Source organism: Corvus kubaryi, unplaced genomic scaffold, assembly GCF_017639235.1.
Source record: "Corvus kubaryi isolate FWS band 111438036 unplaced genomic scaffold, C.kubaryi_AGA036_p1.0 65112, whole genome shotgun sequence".
In the NCBI taxonomy this organism is placed as follows: domain Eukaryota; kingdom Metazoa; phylum Chordata; class Aves; order Passeriformes; family Corvidae; genus Corvus; species Corvus kubaryi.
Genome location: NW_024581775.1, coordinates 1 through 17,366, shown reverse-complemented (window position 1 = coordinate 17,366; position 17,366 = coordinate 1).

The window sequence follows — 17,366 nt, the reverse complement described above, 5'->3', positions numbered from 1 at the left end:
TATACACAATACATTATAAATTTTAAAAGAACTGCAGGAACAGAACAGTTAAAAACAGGCTAACCAGGTTAAACATATGACACAGCAAACATTGTGAGAAATTAAATGAAAATGTAGGTCATACCATCCTCCCTGAGCTACTCTTACCATCTATTACATGTAGTGAATAGCAATCTATTCCTTAGCCTGCCAGTGTCTGTCACTGGCTGCAGCACCTGTAAACAACACACAATTTTCCTTCAGATGAGCCAAGTTTCAAAGTGAAGCAGCTTAAAAAACCCCAAACCACCTGGATGAGCAAAACAGGGATTTCTACCATAAAAATTCTTCCTTATTAAAGATTTTTCATTATTAAAGGCTTTGGTTCCTTTGAACAAAGCTTAGAGTAACAGTTCACATCTCTGTCCCTTTGAAAGTGGAAATCATTTTGTCTTCACAGGCTTGTGTAAAAGAGCACCCCAGATTCCTCTGATGGCTCAGTTGCTGCTGGTCCACTTAGAACAGAGAAAAAGAAATACCAAGAGCACGGGCCCCAGCACCTGTGGAATGCCCTCAAGTACCTCTCCCAGGACCAGTATTTAATGATTTGGACAAGGTCACATAGGCAGAACCCTACAGACAAGTTTCATGAGCTTAAGTCCTGAGTTTTAATTCAGGAGATTTTCCCCTCCAAAGGATCACTAATGTTTTGAGGGAGCAGTAGCTGTAACACCCCAGAATTGCCGACATTCTTTCACTTTTTAACAGACCAACATGCCCTTCAAAGGAGGCAAGAGGGAAAACTTGTCATAAAAAGGCTTATCTTTAGAAATTAAACAAAAGTTTATTTTAACATTACCTTTATTGTTAGAAAAATAACTTGCAAATAAAAGCAAAGTGTTTTAGCATGTAACTGAGAAATTTGTCTTAGTGTCTTAAATTTTTCATAAGAAAAACATCATATGCACATAAATCCCTCTAAGAAAATCCAATTTTCCTAAGAACAACCAACATTTTATTTTTAAAGTAGCTTAATATTTTTTCACAATATAACTAAATTCCTACAATATAGAGCACATTTAATGTATATCTTAGCTATTTATCAGAATTTGTATTTAAGTATTCTGAGCATGTTTGTTTAACATATAGATTTTCTTTATGGAATCTGTTATCCTAATTTTTGGTTCTGCTTTCATGTAGGTGAGCTACACCAAAGTTCTGTTGCCAAAACTACTTTTTTCTTTCAGAACACACAAGACAAAGCTGTCCCTCGCTTAACTTGGAACAGGGTTGCTCAGAGAAGCGGTGGATGCCCCATTCCTGGAAATGTCCAAGGCCAGGTTGGATGGGGCTCTGAGAAATCTGGTCTAGTGGAAGGGGTCCTTGCCCATGGCAGGGAAGTAAGAACTGGATGGTCTTTAAGGTCCCTTCCAACCCAAGCTATACTATGATTCATTAAAATAAAAATAAATCCCACTGGGAATATATTTTACTCCTAGATCATTTGCTCTAATATCAGTTTTCAGATTGTAATTATGTAAACAACAAATGTAAGTTTGATGGAATTCAGTTAGGGAAAAGACAGCTGATATTAAAGTTTTCCCCAAATCCTGACTAATAAACCCTGTCAAACAAAAAAAAAGAACAAAATCAATTACAGGTTGCAGAGCCCTACAACTTTGTAAATGTTCCCTGCACTAGCATAATGAAAAAAGTCTGAGTCAGAAAACTGCAAAAAGTCATAGCAACTTTAGACCAACATAATATACTTCTCCATAAACCAGAGTCAGGACTAAAATTACAATTCAGGAAATTTCAGCTCCACTGAGTTCACTCTGTCTGTCCCTTCATGCACCGAGGAGTAAAGACTCATATCTTCAAATAAAATTAGCTCATCACCAATCAAAAAGGGACAAACAGATCCAAGCTGATCTGTTTCCATAAATATGCCTGTTTATGCATCAACAGAAGCTTGAATTGTTCCAGGTTATAATTCCTGGGAGGTCTTAATGCAATTCAGAATCAGGGGTCTGGATGCACCAAATTTAGAAAACTCATGCTAGGGGATTTGGCAATCACTTTTTATTTACTTCTCTGCAAAAGCGATGTCTTACAATGGTGACAAAACACCAGCCCAGTGGAGCACATGCCAAGCAGGCAGTTATGCTTGCCTGGCCCCATAAAACAAGCAGGCACTCTGTGAGCATCCCACAGCTCTTAGAGAGGCTGTTGCTCTGCAGCATGCTCCTCATCTACTGCTAATTGATATGAGGACACCAAGTTCACGCTCAGCTCTGGGTACTCTCCCTAAATCAGACTTATGTCTTCCTGGAAGGAAGGATGGTACTTCACTTTTACACTCAAATTCTTGGTTTTCATCCTAAAAACTGTCAAATGCTTTTCTTCCATAAACAACAGAAAAGGCATTGGGTGATTAATTGTATGATTAAATCTCACACATTACTGGATAAAACAACGCTTCACCAGGTAGAAGTTTATTTCTGTCCAGATGCTCACTGAACATAATACAAACCATGGGTAGGGTACCTACTTTAGTGACCTGATCTACCAAGGGGTTTCCATCACACATAAATCGCATTTCCTACTGTGTCATGTTTTATAACCGTCTGCTGCTGTACACTGCAGCCTACTTTGTGAGTTACACAAGTTGTCCTTAAATCCTACTCTCAGCTTCTCCAGTGAAAACCTAATCTATTATTTATTCAACAGGAGAGGAAATGTATTTATATTTCATAGGGTTGATGTAATTCCCAAGAGATTTGTGTCAGAAAAGTATTATTTCTTCCTTTAAATAATTATAATAGAAACAAAAAGAAGAATTCTGTTGCTAGGTAAAAACCAAGGAAACCTTCATTTTGGGCACTGTGCTGGGAGAACAGAACATGGTCATAGGAATGCTGCTGCATATCCCTGCTCTCCTCCATGTGGAGGGAAGGAACATCTGGTCCCAGTGCAGTAGCTCCCCTGGCATGTTTTCACTTCTGAGTTCCCCCTTCCACTCAAGAGGCAGCATAAAGTCTGGCTAGGACTGCGTTGCCCACAGAGAAACCTCACAGAATCAGCCACATCACAACATGGTCTGCTGCCTTTTCCCTGCCTCAGGAGCTGCTTGCCTGGGTGGGATGGCAACAGGATGTGCACACTGCAACTGCACAGGCAGCCTCAGTACCTTGCTTATTCTTCACACTTTCAGTCCTGTGCAGCTCATCCCTTCCTCTGTTTCTACTGAGGGGGAAGTTCCTAGAACCAGGTTATTCCCCATTTCAACCACTGTGCTTGGGTTTGATTGAGGAAATTAATGAGTTCATCGGAAAGCTTCCCTCAAAGATTTTAACCAATGCTATCTGCCATGAACAGTACAGAGTAGAAAATTTAACTTTCCAAATGGGATCAAATTTCATCCAAAAAACTGTCAGTATCCTTTTCAGACTATTCTTCCCCAATGCACTCTCCTCACTTCACTTTCACAACAAGGAAGATGATGATCTGCCTCCTAATTTCACCAAATCTCTTTCATGTCCTGCTAAAATCTTAGTGTTCCTTTAACGGACAAAGGACTTGTCTCTGACAAATCCTTTGTCTTGTCCTTCTGTGGACAAGAAATGCTTTTTAGAAGGAGCTTCCAGTAACCCCTGAGTGAATTAAGAATAAAAGGCCATAGTAAGTAGATTTTAAGTAATTGCTCCACTCAACAAAATAATTCCATGGTTTCAACTCCAAACTCTTTAGAGTCTCTGAGATTCAAATCAGATTCAAAGGGAATCTGAATCCCTTTGGTCAGCAATAGAGGTGGAAGCAGAGGTATGCAAAATGAAAAGGGGGAAAAAACCCAAAAAAACCCCAATCAAAATGATATTTTATAGGATTCCTTACTTTCACGTTGTCTTTTTTGACATATTTCAGGGAGAACTAAAGCATCTGTAACTTTCCCATGAGAAGCAGACTCACTGTTAAGCAGATATTAGTAACTTTAATAACTATATATTACTACTTTTGAGTAAAACAATGTCTGAAGTTTCAAATCCCAGTTGAGTCTTCCCCCCCATGACAAACAATACATTATATTGCAAATATAGAAAATCTTGAAGTGCTATAAATTCTCATACAATTGACATGACACTTTTGTTTGGATGATAAGCATCTTTGTATTCACACCTTCATAAAAAGGAAGACTGAAAACTAATTTAATTTTTTTCTATTTTAACTAGAGAAAGAGATCCCTTTGCTTTCTAGTTAACCAACATCTTCAGAAAACTCTTGTAGATACACATTTACAAATGGAGTTAGAAATACAGAGACTCCAAATGAGCATATTTTTTACATAAAATTCCCAGACAAAGCAAGGAATCTACTGAAACTATCTAGCATCAATAAAGTATTTCTCATGTGAGAGCTCATAGGTGCTTTTGAGAATTCTAAGACTGAATTTTACTTGCTAAATTGACTGGAAGAAAGTGCCACCACCTATGATTCATTTATTTCAAATACCTCAAGTGGGATTGAAAGTTCTGGGGAAGTTCTGAAACATTTTCGTTCTATACAAGGAAATGTAAATTCAAATACAAGTAAATGCTTTCTCCCTGTTTTTGATAAAACTCAGGTTACACAAGGCATCATTCATGACATAGCAAAAAAAAAAAAAGTGAAAATTATCCCAAATTAATGTCATATATTTTGAGGTATGAGAAACTACTCTCAGCAGTAGGTTTGGCTATGCAGTCCATTGATGGAACAGCGCAACACTGCGGGATAAATGATTTGGTGAGCAGGCACACTCTTAATTACATAAAAGTGAATTACGAAAGTTGATACTGAGATTTCACAGAATCAGAAAAAAGGCAGAGCTCCTGGCTGCTGACTCCCAGGAGGCTGGAGCCAGGGGAAGCAGCTGCTACAGCCTCGGCCTCAGCCACCGAACTCTGTGTGCCACTGAAAGCGGTGTAGCCATGGGTTCACATCAACCCTGACTACCCAGCTCAATTACAATGATTACCCTTTTCAAAGGGCACACGTGTTTTGATACTGAATGTCAAATTGATTTTAAGGATCAAAAGATGCTCTTTCCAGGCCCTGAGAGCTATCTGAAAAAATTAGAGAAGGTAGCTCATTTCTAGAAGATAAAATCCTTTTTTCCCTTTGGATCACCGCTTGGGCTCAGGAGATTAGCATTAAATACATCCCTGCCCAACAGTGCCAAAGCAGAGATATGCACTTAATCACAGATGAATAAGATATCCCTTTTAGCATAAATAATGGGCTAGACATAATCATTAAACACAAAGGCAATGTTTGTACTCACACTGACTATGGGGAAATCCCTTCACACACTGCAGAAGCAGTAAAACTTCCATGTTTGTGTTCATCGTGTGGAAAAAAATAATCCACATTTTTAAACTGATCTCTTTTCCTTTCATTTTCTTAACTCTGTCCGACACTTCCAGTTTGACATGCTTGTGTATGTCAGTGTTATTTATTTGTATATTTACAAACACATATTCCATGAGGTTTTATGGCTTTGTATAGTACAAGGGCTTTTTCACTTCTCCGTGTGACATCCCTCCCAATATTTCAAAGTAGCTAGAAAACTCCTATTCCCTTTTTTACAGGAAGGTGACTGAAGAACAGTGGGAAGGAAAGTCCAAAATTCTCTATATTATTTAGGTTCATAGCTCACACCAGATCAGTGGCTGAGGACTGTGCATTACACTAACCCTTAATTAGTGGAAGTTAGACATCTGAAGCCCTTAAAGACCCTCAGTCAGTCTTGCTCAAGATAGAGGTACACAGACATAGATGTTGCCAATATTTACAAACTCTTTGGACTCCCCTCCTGTCAGGACCAACACATGTGCACACACACACATTCCTGAACATAAAGGAAGAGAATTTGAAGGTTGAATAAGTCCAAGGATTACTTTAAAATCTAAATCCCTAAATGAATTGAATACAAATACTCTTGCTTGGAAAGTACAATGTTTCTGTGCTATATATACACAAGAATTCTTTCACCCATGCACATACTACGTGATACAGCCCTTGCTCACAAGCTGTTGCCTGTGGATCCCAGCATGAGTATGCAGATAGTGCTCTTCCTTCAAGTTCATTCATCAATTGCACACACAGAAAATAATTTAGCTTTTAAATTTAAGAAATTCCTGCATGAGTCCTGCTGAAGGAAGAACCCTGCGCAATAACAGAGATGTTTTAGACCATGGTCTGCTACGAAACTGAAAATCTCTACAGAAGTTTGGCATAATTTCTTCATAGAATTGTTTAGGGTGGGAAAGACTGTTAAAGACTGAGTCCAGCCATTGACCTAACACTGCCAAGCCCACCATTAAACCATGTCCCTAGGTGCCACATCTACACATCAATCTTATGCCTCCAGGGTTGGTGACTCAACCACTTCACTCACCCACTCCAGCTTCTAGAAGCCAATTCTCACAGTTTTAGTCAGTGATTTGGGATCCATGTTGTCACAAATTACTGCTGTTTATTGAGTGTTTGGTATTCTCTGGATTCCAAACTACAATATTCTGATTTTTAGCACTAGCCCGTAATTCTGTGTCACAAAACTGCAAATAGATTATTTAGAAGGTTATTAAGTTCTGTCTCAAGCCTGAAAAAAAGACATTACCAATACTTCTCTTCTAACCAGGAATAATAACAGGAAAGCCTAGACTGACATTAATAAAGTGTGCAATATTCAAGAACTGACAATACAGAAGTTGATCTCCTTTCAGTGGTTTCTTTTAATCTGTGTTCTGTAGGAGCACTAATCAAATCAATAAAACTCCTTGTAAAAGAACAGGCTATAAATATTCATAGAAAGTAAGTTTCCTTCAAGTCAAAGTGCTGTACTGGAGAGGTGAAAGAGTATTCCAAGAAAGGTCTCTGTATGAATATGGCAGTATTCAACAGCTCACACTGAGTTGCTAAGGCAATTTCTAAAGGAACTGGGTAATGATTGTTAAAATACTCTTAGAAGATTAAACATCTACTCAGATGGCTCTGCCTCCCAGCACAGATTCTGCATTTCTTTCAGCTGTCACTTCGCCCAGTAAAAAGTATCTACATCTCATTGGTAGTAAGGCTTCTGAGCTTTTTTCAATTATTTTCTTTTTGTTGTTGTTATTGCTTGCATTAATTTTACTTATAATTCTTATTCTAGTGAAGTTGAATCAGCTCCAAAACCCAAAAACTCCCACTTACTTATTTCCTCTAAGTGAAATTGTTTCACAGGAGCAAGATGTCAGGCTAACACAGCTAGCAAAAACACGATGTACTTTAAAGTAAAAAGTTAATATTTCACCATTTCATGAAACTTTTACCAGCCACATATTCTTATCAAGTGTAAGCACATATCAAATATGACAAAGCAACATTCCTTCTGCAAAAGAATTCATTAGCAATATACCAATGTGTGGATAAAATACTTGGTTCCAGGTGATCCACAGAAAAATAAAAATGGTGAATTTTAGATGTACTGACAAAAACAACCTGATACTGCAACTTTAATGGAAATCTGAAAGAATGTTTTCTGGAGTTTGGTGGATTTCTTTAAATACCATTCCTTTTTGTTCCCTAGAAGTAATTGAAGAAACAGGTTTGCATTTTGTTTACAAATAAATCAATTCTCAGTGCTGGGTAAAACAGGCTTTTGCAGGCCTCTCCATCCTAGGGGCAAAGCAATACATATGCTTTCCTGCAGAGTGGAAAACTGCCTGTACCTCTTTCTGTCTTCCCTATGAAAAATAAAATGTGGCAAAAGCACTCGCAAATTAAAGCTATGCCAGACTTAGAGCAACAAACTATAAACACAACTTGGTAGCGGTGAAGTCACAGATTAAAAACGAGAACTGAAAATTCCATAATCCTGTGCTCAGCAGATCTGGACCTCAGATTGTGACAAGCTGATACAAGTGGCTAAAATGAGTGCAGCTACCCTGACCTGTTAGGGAAGCTACAATCCTCTTTCTGGTTTTAAACTTTTCTTCACACAACCAGTTTCACTTTAAGAGGCCTTTCCTCAGGTCAGTGTTTAAGAATACTATTATTTTGCCTCATCAGTTTTTTCTTCCTGTATCTATTCTTCCTTGTAAGCTGCACATACCCAGCCCATGTATCCAGGGAAATCCTGGCAAAGAGAGGAGTCCAGGGGAGATGGGCAGCAAGGAAACTGCCAGGATAGAGAAACTCCTCATTTGCACATATTTAAATGCACACTTGCTTAATCTTTGCAAGACAAGTGGGAAGAAGAAAGAGAATATATGTTGTCAAGAGGAAATGTATACATACACATAATATTGTACATAAGGTCAAATAGCTGAGTATTTTATTACTAATAAAAATGCTTCTCTCTGCAGTCCTACCAGCATATAATAAAACAAAATTTTACGGTTAAAAAAAGAAGGCATACTACCAAGTTTCTAAAATAAAATGCTCTGAAGATTTTTATTCATAGTGTTATTTTCTTTAAAAAGAAAATTAATTTTTTTGGCAGTGAGGTTCACCAAGTGCATGAAAGTGTGAAGTAGTCTCCTATTTCTTGTTATTCTCTTTTTCCCCTCCAGTAATCTTTGGAATTAAGACTAATACAGACTCTTACAAACAGAAAAAAATGAACCACCATGCACAAATAGCTTCCACTGAATTCCCCCTTTGACTTCTAACTACTTACGTGTTACGTGCCTGATTCAGCAGAGCAAGTAACATGTTTAACTTTAAAAAGGTTTAAATTGATCTCTGCTTAGGTAACACTTAAATGACTGAGCATGAGTATACTCATTCTTTCAGCACATACATCTGCAATGATGAACAAGCACATACTTTGTCAAAGGAAATTCTTAGCAGATTTTCAACAGATTTTTCAACACTGTCATGATAGAAATCACTCTGTCACCAGCCCTTTAACTTCACAGAGTTCCACACCATGTAACAAAAAGGTTTTGATAAAATGTCATTATCCAAGCAATTCAAGAAAGTGCAATTACAAGACTGCAGAAATATTCTGAGGAACAAGAATTAATTTCTGCTTCCACAGTTTTCAGTGACTTTAAACTATGTAGGTATGTGGGTTTTCCCTCTGCAGTGAGAGTGCTTCAGAGGACAGTGGAAGATGAGCACTCTGTGGCTCACCAGCATCCTACCAATGCCTTCTTCATTGAGAGAAGGGTCTTACCATGCCTGCTCCATGCCTTTGTCCAAGCCACTTAGTGAACTATCACTCTAGACATTCTCACTTCATTCTTTGGCAAAGAGAGCAGTCTAAAGATAGGGGTCTATAGAAAAGAAGTTTCTTACTAAAGTCTGTAAATCTAAACAGAAGCTCCTAACAGAGCACTAATTGAAAATAAAATTATCTCTGTGCATGCTGTAAAACCATTAAAATTATTATTGTCAGGCAGTGCAAAATAAATTCCAAATTTTTTGCTTTTAGTGCACTGATGCATTTTGTTTATATTCCCAGCCTGCTTTTAAAAAAAAGCCAGTATGATTTATAGTAGAGAGGAATTCCAGCACATAGCAAAATTGTGAGCAATTATTTCCTTCACACCTTTTTTTAAGTATTTAGGCTATGATTTTTCTTTTACAAAGCAAATGGAATCTTTTAGAAGCCTCTAATCACCTCACCTGCACATATGAAAGTAATTCAAACTGGGATAGAATGCTTCATGAGAGAATAAGTCTTTCAGCTAAAGATCTTATATTTATATAATCTTGTATTTCAGCTCACGGGGAAAAGAAACACTAAAACAAAAAATATATAAAAATTAGTTACACATATCAATACTTCCAAGCATTATTTCACTTCTTTTCCTGCCCTCCAAAGCCCTGACCTGGAATACAAATAGCTAAGTTAGTGTAGACTGAGCCATCTCCCTCTACAAACACAGCTCTGAGGCTTGCTTGGACAGTGGGATATGGATATGCCCTCCTCTAGTCAGATGTGAAATATGGTCTCAGACCAATCACACCAACCTAGAATAAAAAAAATATTTATTAAGCAAAAGAAAACCAACTTGAGCATTTGACCTCAGATCATCAGCTCACACGTTTAATGCTTCTCACCCTCATGGCTGTGAAGCATAAGATACAATCTGTCTCTTCCCTGGTGTTCCCAAAAAACCCCCAGGTATTTTCCCCAACTTTAGATCCCAGTGGAGATTATCAGCCTTCTGCCCTATTTAAATCTAAAGTACTTGAGGGCATTTCACACCCTGCAGAATCTGACTGCCCACATGAAAGCAAATGATGACCCAGGCAAGGTACCAGAAGCAAAGGAAGCCCTGGATTGCACTACCCCGACAAACAGTAAAATGAAGGCAGAAGAGGAAGGGGAATGGTCTTTGAGGAGTGCATATTGAGTCATTCAATACAAAAGTTTTAAGTTTAATGGATGAAGGTTTGATCTGGTTCCTACTTTGAAAGAATAGCTTTGCCAAGTTTAAATCACAAAAGCCTCCGTTTACTTTTTCCTGTCTCTCCTTAAGTGTCAGTACATGTTCTGAAAGCCACAGTTCCCTTTTCATCAAAAGCACAATATCTCTTTGAACTGAAAGACAAGTAAAACTTTTCCTGAATATATAATAATATTGTTTCTCTTTCCTTAAAACAGGTAAGCATGCAGAGATATGGAGAGCAAAGCGGTTATGCAAGCTAAGGACAATAAGTCTTAATGACTTTTAAATAGAACTGTCCGTGCACTGAGAAGACACATTAATTAAAGCATACCCCGTGCTCTTATTCAGCCTTTTAAGGTGAATTAAAAGAGGGAGGTAAGAACAGTAATATTTATATATATATATATTCCTAGAAGAAGAATAATACTATTAATAGCATTTTCAGCAGATAGCATATATTGATATTAAATTTTCTACTGTTATTATCACCTTCTGAAATGCATTGCAGAAAATAACATCTGCCAATTAGCCCCACTGAGGGTCACTACTACTCCATTACTACCAGAATAAGCAAATAGTAGCTCAGGCTCATCCTTAATTATAGGGAAAGTTCATCAACATTTTAGCTGCTGTGAATTTCATATTAGGTCCATTTAGAAAAGAAAATGTACAGAATTTAAAATTCCCCAGGCTACATTTCAGGAAAAAATCCTATATAGAGAAAGAAGTCTGCACTCATTTTCTTTAAATGCATTTAGTACTTTCACACAGAAAATAATATTTGTCAGAAAAAAAGTCAGATGTAATCTTCCCCCTCCAAGGATTTCCATTTTTATTTAGGACTATATGATCCTGAAAATCATACCAACATAAGCAAGAATGTATATCGTGAAGAGTTTCTAAGAAGTCAAATGCTGCAAATTAGTTTCTTCAATTTTTTTGGCAAATAGTAACAGCTGGTTTTGCAGAAGCCTAGGTAACAATTGCAAACAGAGAAAACAATGCAATATATACTTCCCAATATTACTCACTTTATATTCAGCTGGAATAGAAGTTAGATTTACTAGCTTGTGCCCAAATATGAAAACAAAATTGTCTCCTATTTTATTTAAATGGAATTAGCATGGAAAAATATTACTCAAAACATTTTGCAACTCCAGCTGCTTTTGCTTACAGGTTGTCATTTTCCTGAAGCAACCAGAACAGAACCCAACTGGTATAACTGGGAAAACAGTGACTGTTTTAAAAATATCCCACCCAAAGCCTACATTAATTTGTTTACACTGCAATTGTCTGAGTCTACTGGAGACTATTCATCAAGAGAATACCATAATCCTCAGGTTATAAGAATTAATTTCCCAGTGAGGAATTAAGATATCAAACTGAAACCTAACAATTTTTAGCTTGCTTTAACCAGGACTTTTTTTGGGGGGCCAGAAATATTTGTAAGAGCACCTTTTGTCAGTTTGGTATATCTTGCATCTTCATCTCTCAACACAAAAATAGGAGAAAAAAAAATGTTTGTGGCCATTTTGCTTTTTCAGTATGGCTCTGTGACTCCTGGTAGAAAAAAGAGCCATTGAATGAATTATTTATGTTTACACACCAACAGGTGGAAGGTAAATGACCCAGCAATACATTCTGGCAGCCCAGAAAGCCAGCCATATCCTGGGCTGCATCAAAAGAAGTGTGACAAGCACCAGAGTGATTCTCCCCATCTACTCTGCTCTTGTGAGACCCTACCTGGAGTGCTGCATCCAGCCCTGAGGTCTCCAACAGAAAGCTGGATGGGAAAGTGCTGGTGCAAGTTTAGAGGAGGCCATGCTCAGAGGGCTGGAGCACCTCTCCTACGTAAACAGGCTGAGAGAGTTGGGGCTGCTCAGCCTGGAGAAGGCCTGCAGAGACCTTACAGTGATGCTTGATGTGGCCACCTAAAAACAGAGGCTAGACAAAAATAAGAGAATAAAAGTAGGTATTTATTTGAAGGGCCTTCAAAGGTATTCCCTGGGCAGTCAAAGCCTCCAAGGGGCTACACCCAAGATGGACCCTGGGTCATGGGTTCTTCACACTTTTATGAGTTTGGTCCATTTGCATATCAGGGTTAATTCTCCAATTATAATTTCAGCTAATGATGTAATTACCCCAGGTTTACCCCTCCTCTCAAAGGCTTTTAGTTTACACATTTTGGGCCCTGGTGTCCTTGAAGAGCAAACCCAGAGAGGTTTGTTATGTCTAACCAGCATGAGATAACAGCAGATAACAGGCCACACAAAACTTCAGAGTTACACACTAGGCAGTACAGGATTTGAAAAATATAAAAGTTAAAATCTAAGGCATCAACAGCACCTTCTGGTACCTAAAAGGAGTCTACATGAGAGATGGAGAGTGACTTTTTACAAGGGCATATAGGAAGAAGACAAGGGAGAATGGGTTTAAACTGACAGAGGGCAGGTTTAGATTGGGTATCAGGAAGATTATTTTTGCTGTGAGAGTGGTGAGGCACTGGCACAGGCTGCACAGAGAAGCTGTGGGTGTCCCATCCCTAGAAATGTCCACAGCCAGGCTGAATGGAACTCTGAGCAACCTGGTCTAGTGGAAGGTGTCTCTGCCATGGCAGTGGTGGTTGGGATCAGATGATCTTTAAGGTCCATTCTAACCCAGGCCATTCTATGATTCTATAAATTACGTGTCTATTCATATTCCCAAAGTGGGTTTCCATAGTGTAAATCTGATTCCTTTCTTTAAGTGATGATGTACAAATGTTACAGTATTTATCATCTGTCATTTTAAATTTCTCCACACCAAAAAAATATATTGAGGCTCTCAGCTGGCTACCAAGACATGAATCAAAACCTTACTGCACCCCAGGTGTTTAAGTTAAAAGAACTTAAGCAGCATATTTTTCTCCCCAAAATAAGACCACAAAGTGCTGGTGTATGTGCTAGTGTAAGTATGTGTTTCTGTGGTCCAACATACGCTAGCTCCAATCAAAAGGATGAAACTCTGGGACCTAGGGGTTTTCCATACTGTAGTTTCGAAAAATCAATCTAAAGTAGTATTTTTGTACTCAGAACATAACAAAAAGAAAAAAAAGAGAAGAATATCCCACTCTACAAGAATTCTAAGTGCCTGAATGGCTATAACAGTTCTTCCAGAAGGGACTGCTGGTATTTTGGGTTACTTGGTAGCTGAAGCCTAGAGCACTATAGGCATTAAACTTATGAACAATCAGACTAGAAATATTTTCTTCTAAAACAAATCTACATAAATTTAATTTATACTTAGTTCTACAATTCAGAAGGGTCAAGACAGATAAAAAGTTTTGAACCTAAACAAATCCTTAATGAAATGCTTACAGATGGAACCTATTCTCAAAAGAAATACTGTTCCCAAATTCATCCTTCAGTAGAATAAAATGGTTATAGATGCCTTCTAGAGGAACGCACACAAGTGAAGCTAAATGATCCTAAGCTGCCTCTAAATGAAATAGCCATTATGAGAACAAGTAGACATAGGACTCGCATACAACCACACTCAGGAAACAGACAGAACATAAAAAGATTCTACATCATAGTATCATATTCTTTTCATGTCTTCAATTATACTAATGTAGCATACACACACAGAAATTAATTGGGTGCAACAGATGTGCCTCTCCTTCTTGTTACTCGCATCAAGAAAATTGCTTCAGAAATTAGCTCATGCTAAATCAAAGTGTTCCAGAAATACAGTAACAGTAGCTCTTATGAATCCATATTGCTGCATTTATTGAAGAGAACAAGAGATGTCCTTCCAAAAAGATAGTAAGACTAAGCTTTGAACACTCTTGCCTTCAGTATTTACGTATACAGGTTACAAATACGTGTAGACAATAACGAAAATAGACCAAATCATGAATGTCCACAAAAAGTCAGTCTCCTATCTCTTGAAGTGAAAAAGAGGAATCAAATTTAAAAATCAGAATCTTCAATGCCATATAAAACCCCTCAAAAAAATATACAGTGTGTACTGGACACAGCTCTGAAAGTGAAATTTCAGGTTTCCTGTGCTGATGAGATGCCTCAGAACTTGGACATCACAAAATGTTGTCCATGAAACACAAACCACTTTCCTTATCTTGCGAAGGTTTTTGCCAATTAAAATGCAAATCATCTACCAGAATAATATAACCACTTTCAAAAAACATCTCTAGAAAAATAATCTGCCTTGAAGGTTAAATGTATTTTCCAGTATGCATTGACAAAAAATAGAAAGTTAGAACCATTTTAATTATACATTTAACTATTTCTAAACAGGCAATGCCTCTTCCAATTCTTCTCCAAGCAAAGAACACTGTGACCTGAAAATAAGTGTATGCAATGCTACAGAGAGAGAACACTGGCTCTATATACCAAAATTATTTCCCTGCACATCTTTAAAAAGGCTACTGGATATGACTAAGCCACTTGATGCTACCTCCTCTATCCTGAACAATAGCCTCCAGATGCTCATTTTCATACATCAGTAGAACCGGAGGGGAAAAAATATAAATCATAAATGTGATGTCTACAGCGCAGAAATACAGAGGCCAGAATAGAGCTTTCCAGTGCAGCCCCCTTCAGCTGAAAACTCCATGGTGCGCCTCAGCTGTGTCATTCAACCCTTTTTGCCCATTAACCCTAGGTACGCACTACAGAGTCCTAATAAACATCCAGTGCATTGCCAGTCTTCCCTACTGCTTCCCACTCTTAACCATCATTTCGATCAACTGAGAATCTACAAACTACCACACAGACTGAACAACTGAACGATTTAGACTAGAAAACACAGGTTTCCACATAAAAAATATCCCCAAACCCAACATTTTCTCCAGTCAGTATATAATTTTTGCACATGGCAGCACCTGGCCAACAAAAAATTAATTTCTTACTTGGCATCAGTATCCCTGGACGCAGGCTGGCCTGTGAAAATGGTGCAAGACTAGGAGAAATTGGGGAAGCTTTGTCCTCAAATCAGCTTGAGAGAGAAGGAACTTCAAATCAATTTTTTAGGATTGAACTAAGAGCTACACGCTTCTTTAAGTGGCTAATGTTTCCCTTTTTCTATCACTCACTTGAAATCCTACCACTCTCAAGCTATATTCGAGAACAAATATCAGTTCACAAAGTGAATGTCATGCATATGAAAAACACAGAGCTTGAAACTGAATATATACCCTGGCCTTTTGACTGTCATGTAATAAAACTAAGAATATAAATTAAAATGCAATTCTTCCTGTAAGAGCTCATCATTTTGTGATTAACAAAATCAGCTATTCAAAATTTCTCCACATTGTTTATGAGAAAAAGTAAGCCAGACATGTTGCTAACTCAATTCCTCTTTTTCAGGGAAGCCACATGAGTGGTGCTCTTTTGCTCCACTGCATTTCTAAGCTGGTACAAAGGTTACATCTGCTCACTCACCATCCTCAGATGTTACTCTCCACAACTGTTTCTGGCCTCAGCTACCAGCTATCCCTGTGCTGCTTGTTATCCTCTACGACATGGAGGAGGAATTGCATCTTTTATAGCAGTGACATGAGATGTCCCACCTGAAGAGCCTTGAAACCTCAGAGCACAAAGAGCAGAAAAAAAAAAAGACGAAGTTCTTTTTCACCTACTATTACTGAGTTAATTTTCTTTTATTTTCTCCCACACTTCTTTCATAACACCCTCTGCAGAGAAGTCTGAATAACTCCTGAACCCCACAGAATTTAGCTCCAATAAAACCTCTCTGACCAAAACCAAGAACAGGATCCAAGGCTCAACCAGAGGTTGTGACCACAGTATGAATCCTCAGCAAAGTTGCTAAGACAGCATCTTCTAGCAGACAAATATATTTAGTTTTTCTACCAGAGATTATAGCTGCATAAACTACATCCTTGCTAGGCCTCCCAAAACTCTTGAAAAATCCTTTAGAGACATTGCATAAGACTACGTTATCCTCAAAGGGACTGATTGCATGCATCCAAGATCACTGCTGCTATCACTCAAAACCAAATTCTGATTCAAATCAGAAACTCAAGCTTAGCTGTCAGCCAAGAGCTTCAGAAGGACAACACTGCAGAGCATGAAGTGCTCTCACCCTTCCACCACTCAGGGAGGTATCAGGGCAAAGAAAAGGGTACCAGAATGTCACCACATCAACACCACAAGTTACGGGTCAGCATTGGTGCAGCCATTTGGCTGTGAAAACAGCTGTTACCCCAGTTCAGACTGGAACTTCAGGTACCAGAGGTTTCAAACCAGTGTCTACTTATATATACACCAGCTGAAGGGATCATTTGCATCCCAGAGACAAATACATTCAATGGATTTTATACAGCAATTACCAAGGTGTATCAGGTGCATGTAAACTAACACTTAAAACACCATCCAGAACACACTAGGCACAAAGTATATATGAGAGAGCTCTGATTTTTCACAGCTGGTCAGCCTCTCTTCTGCTTGCATCAATTTGAAGAGAAATTTCTGTATGAACAGAAGTTGTTACCATACACTTATTTGTCTGGAGGTGGCAAAAAGTGACTACCAAAAGGTAAAGCCATATACTTCTTGTAGAGATGCCAACACATATACATATATTTAATAGACCTTGGTGCAAACACATTTGTGTAAACATATGTTCATAGCTTTAAATATACATTATTTGAGTAGTCAGGGAATAAAGAATTTCATTGCACACAGATTGTGACACACTGTTCTTCCTATGGCATGGCTGAGCCATGTTACTGCAGCCAAATACCAGGAAGTCTTCATATCCTTACATTCAAGAAGACATTTTTTTGAAGGTCTTTCACTGTTCCAGTTAAGTTATTTTAACCCCCATTAGCTCTGAGGAAGCTGAGGTAGGTTATGGGAACATCTGCAGCTGCCCTACAACACAGCTACCCTGTTAAAACAGGTAAGAGAATCTCCAAAAGCTCGCAGTGCAGGAGTGCCTTAC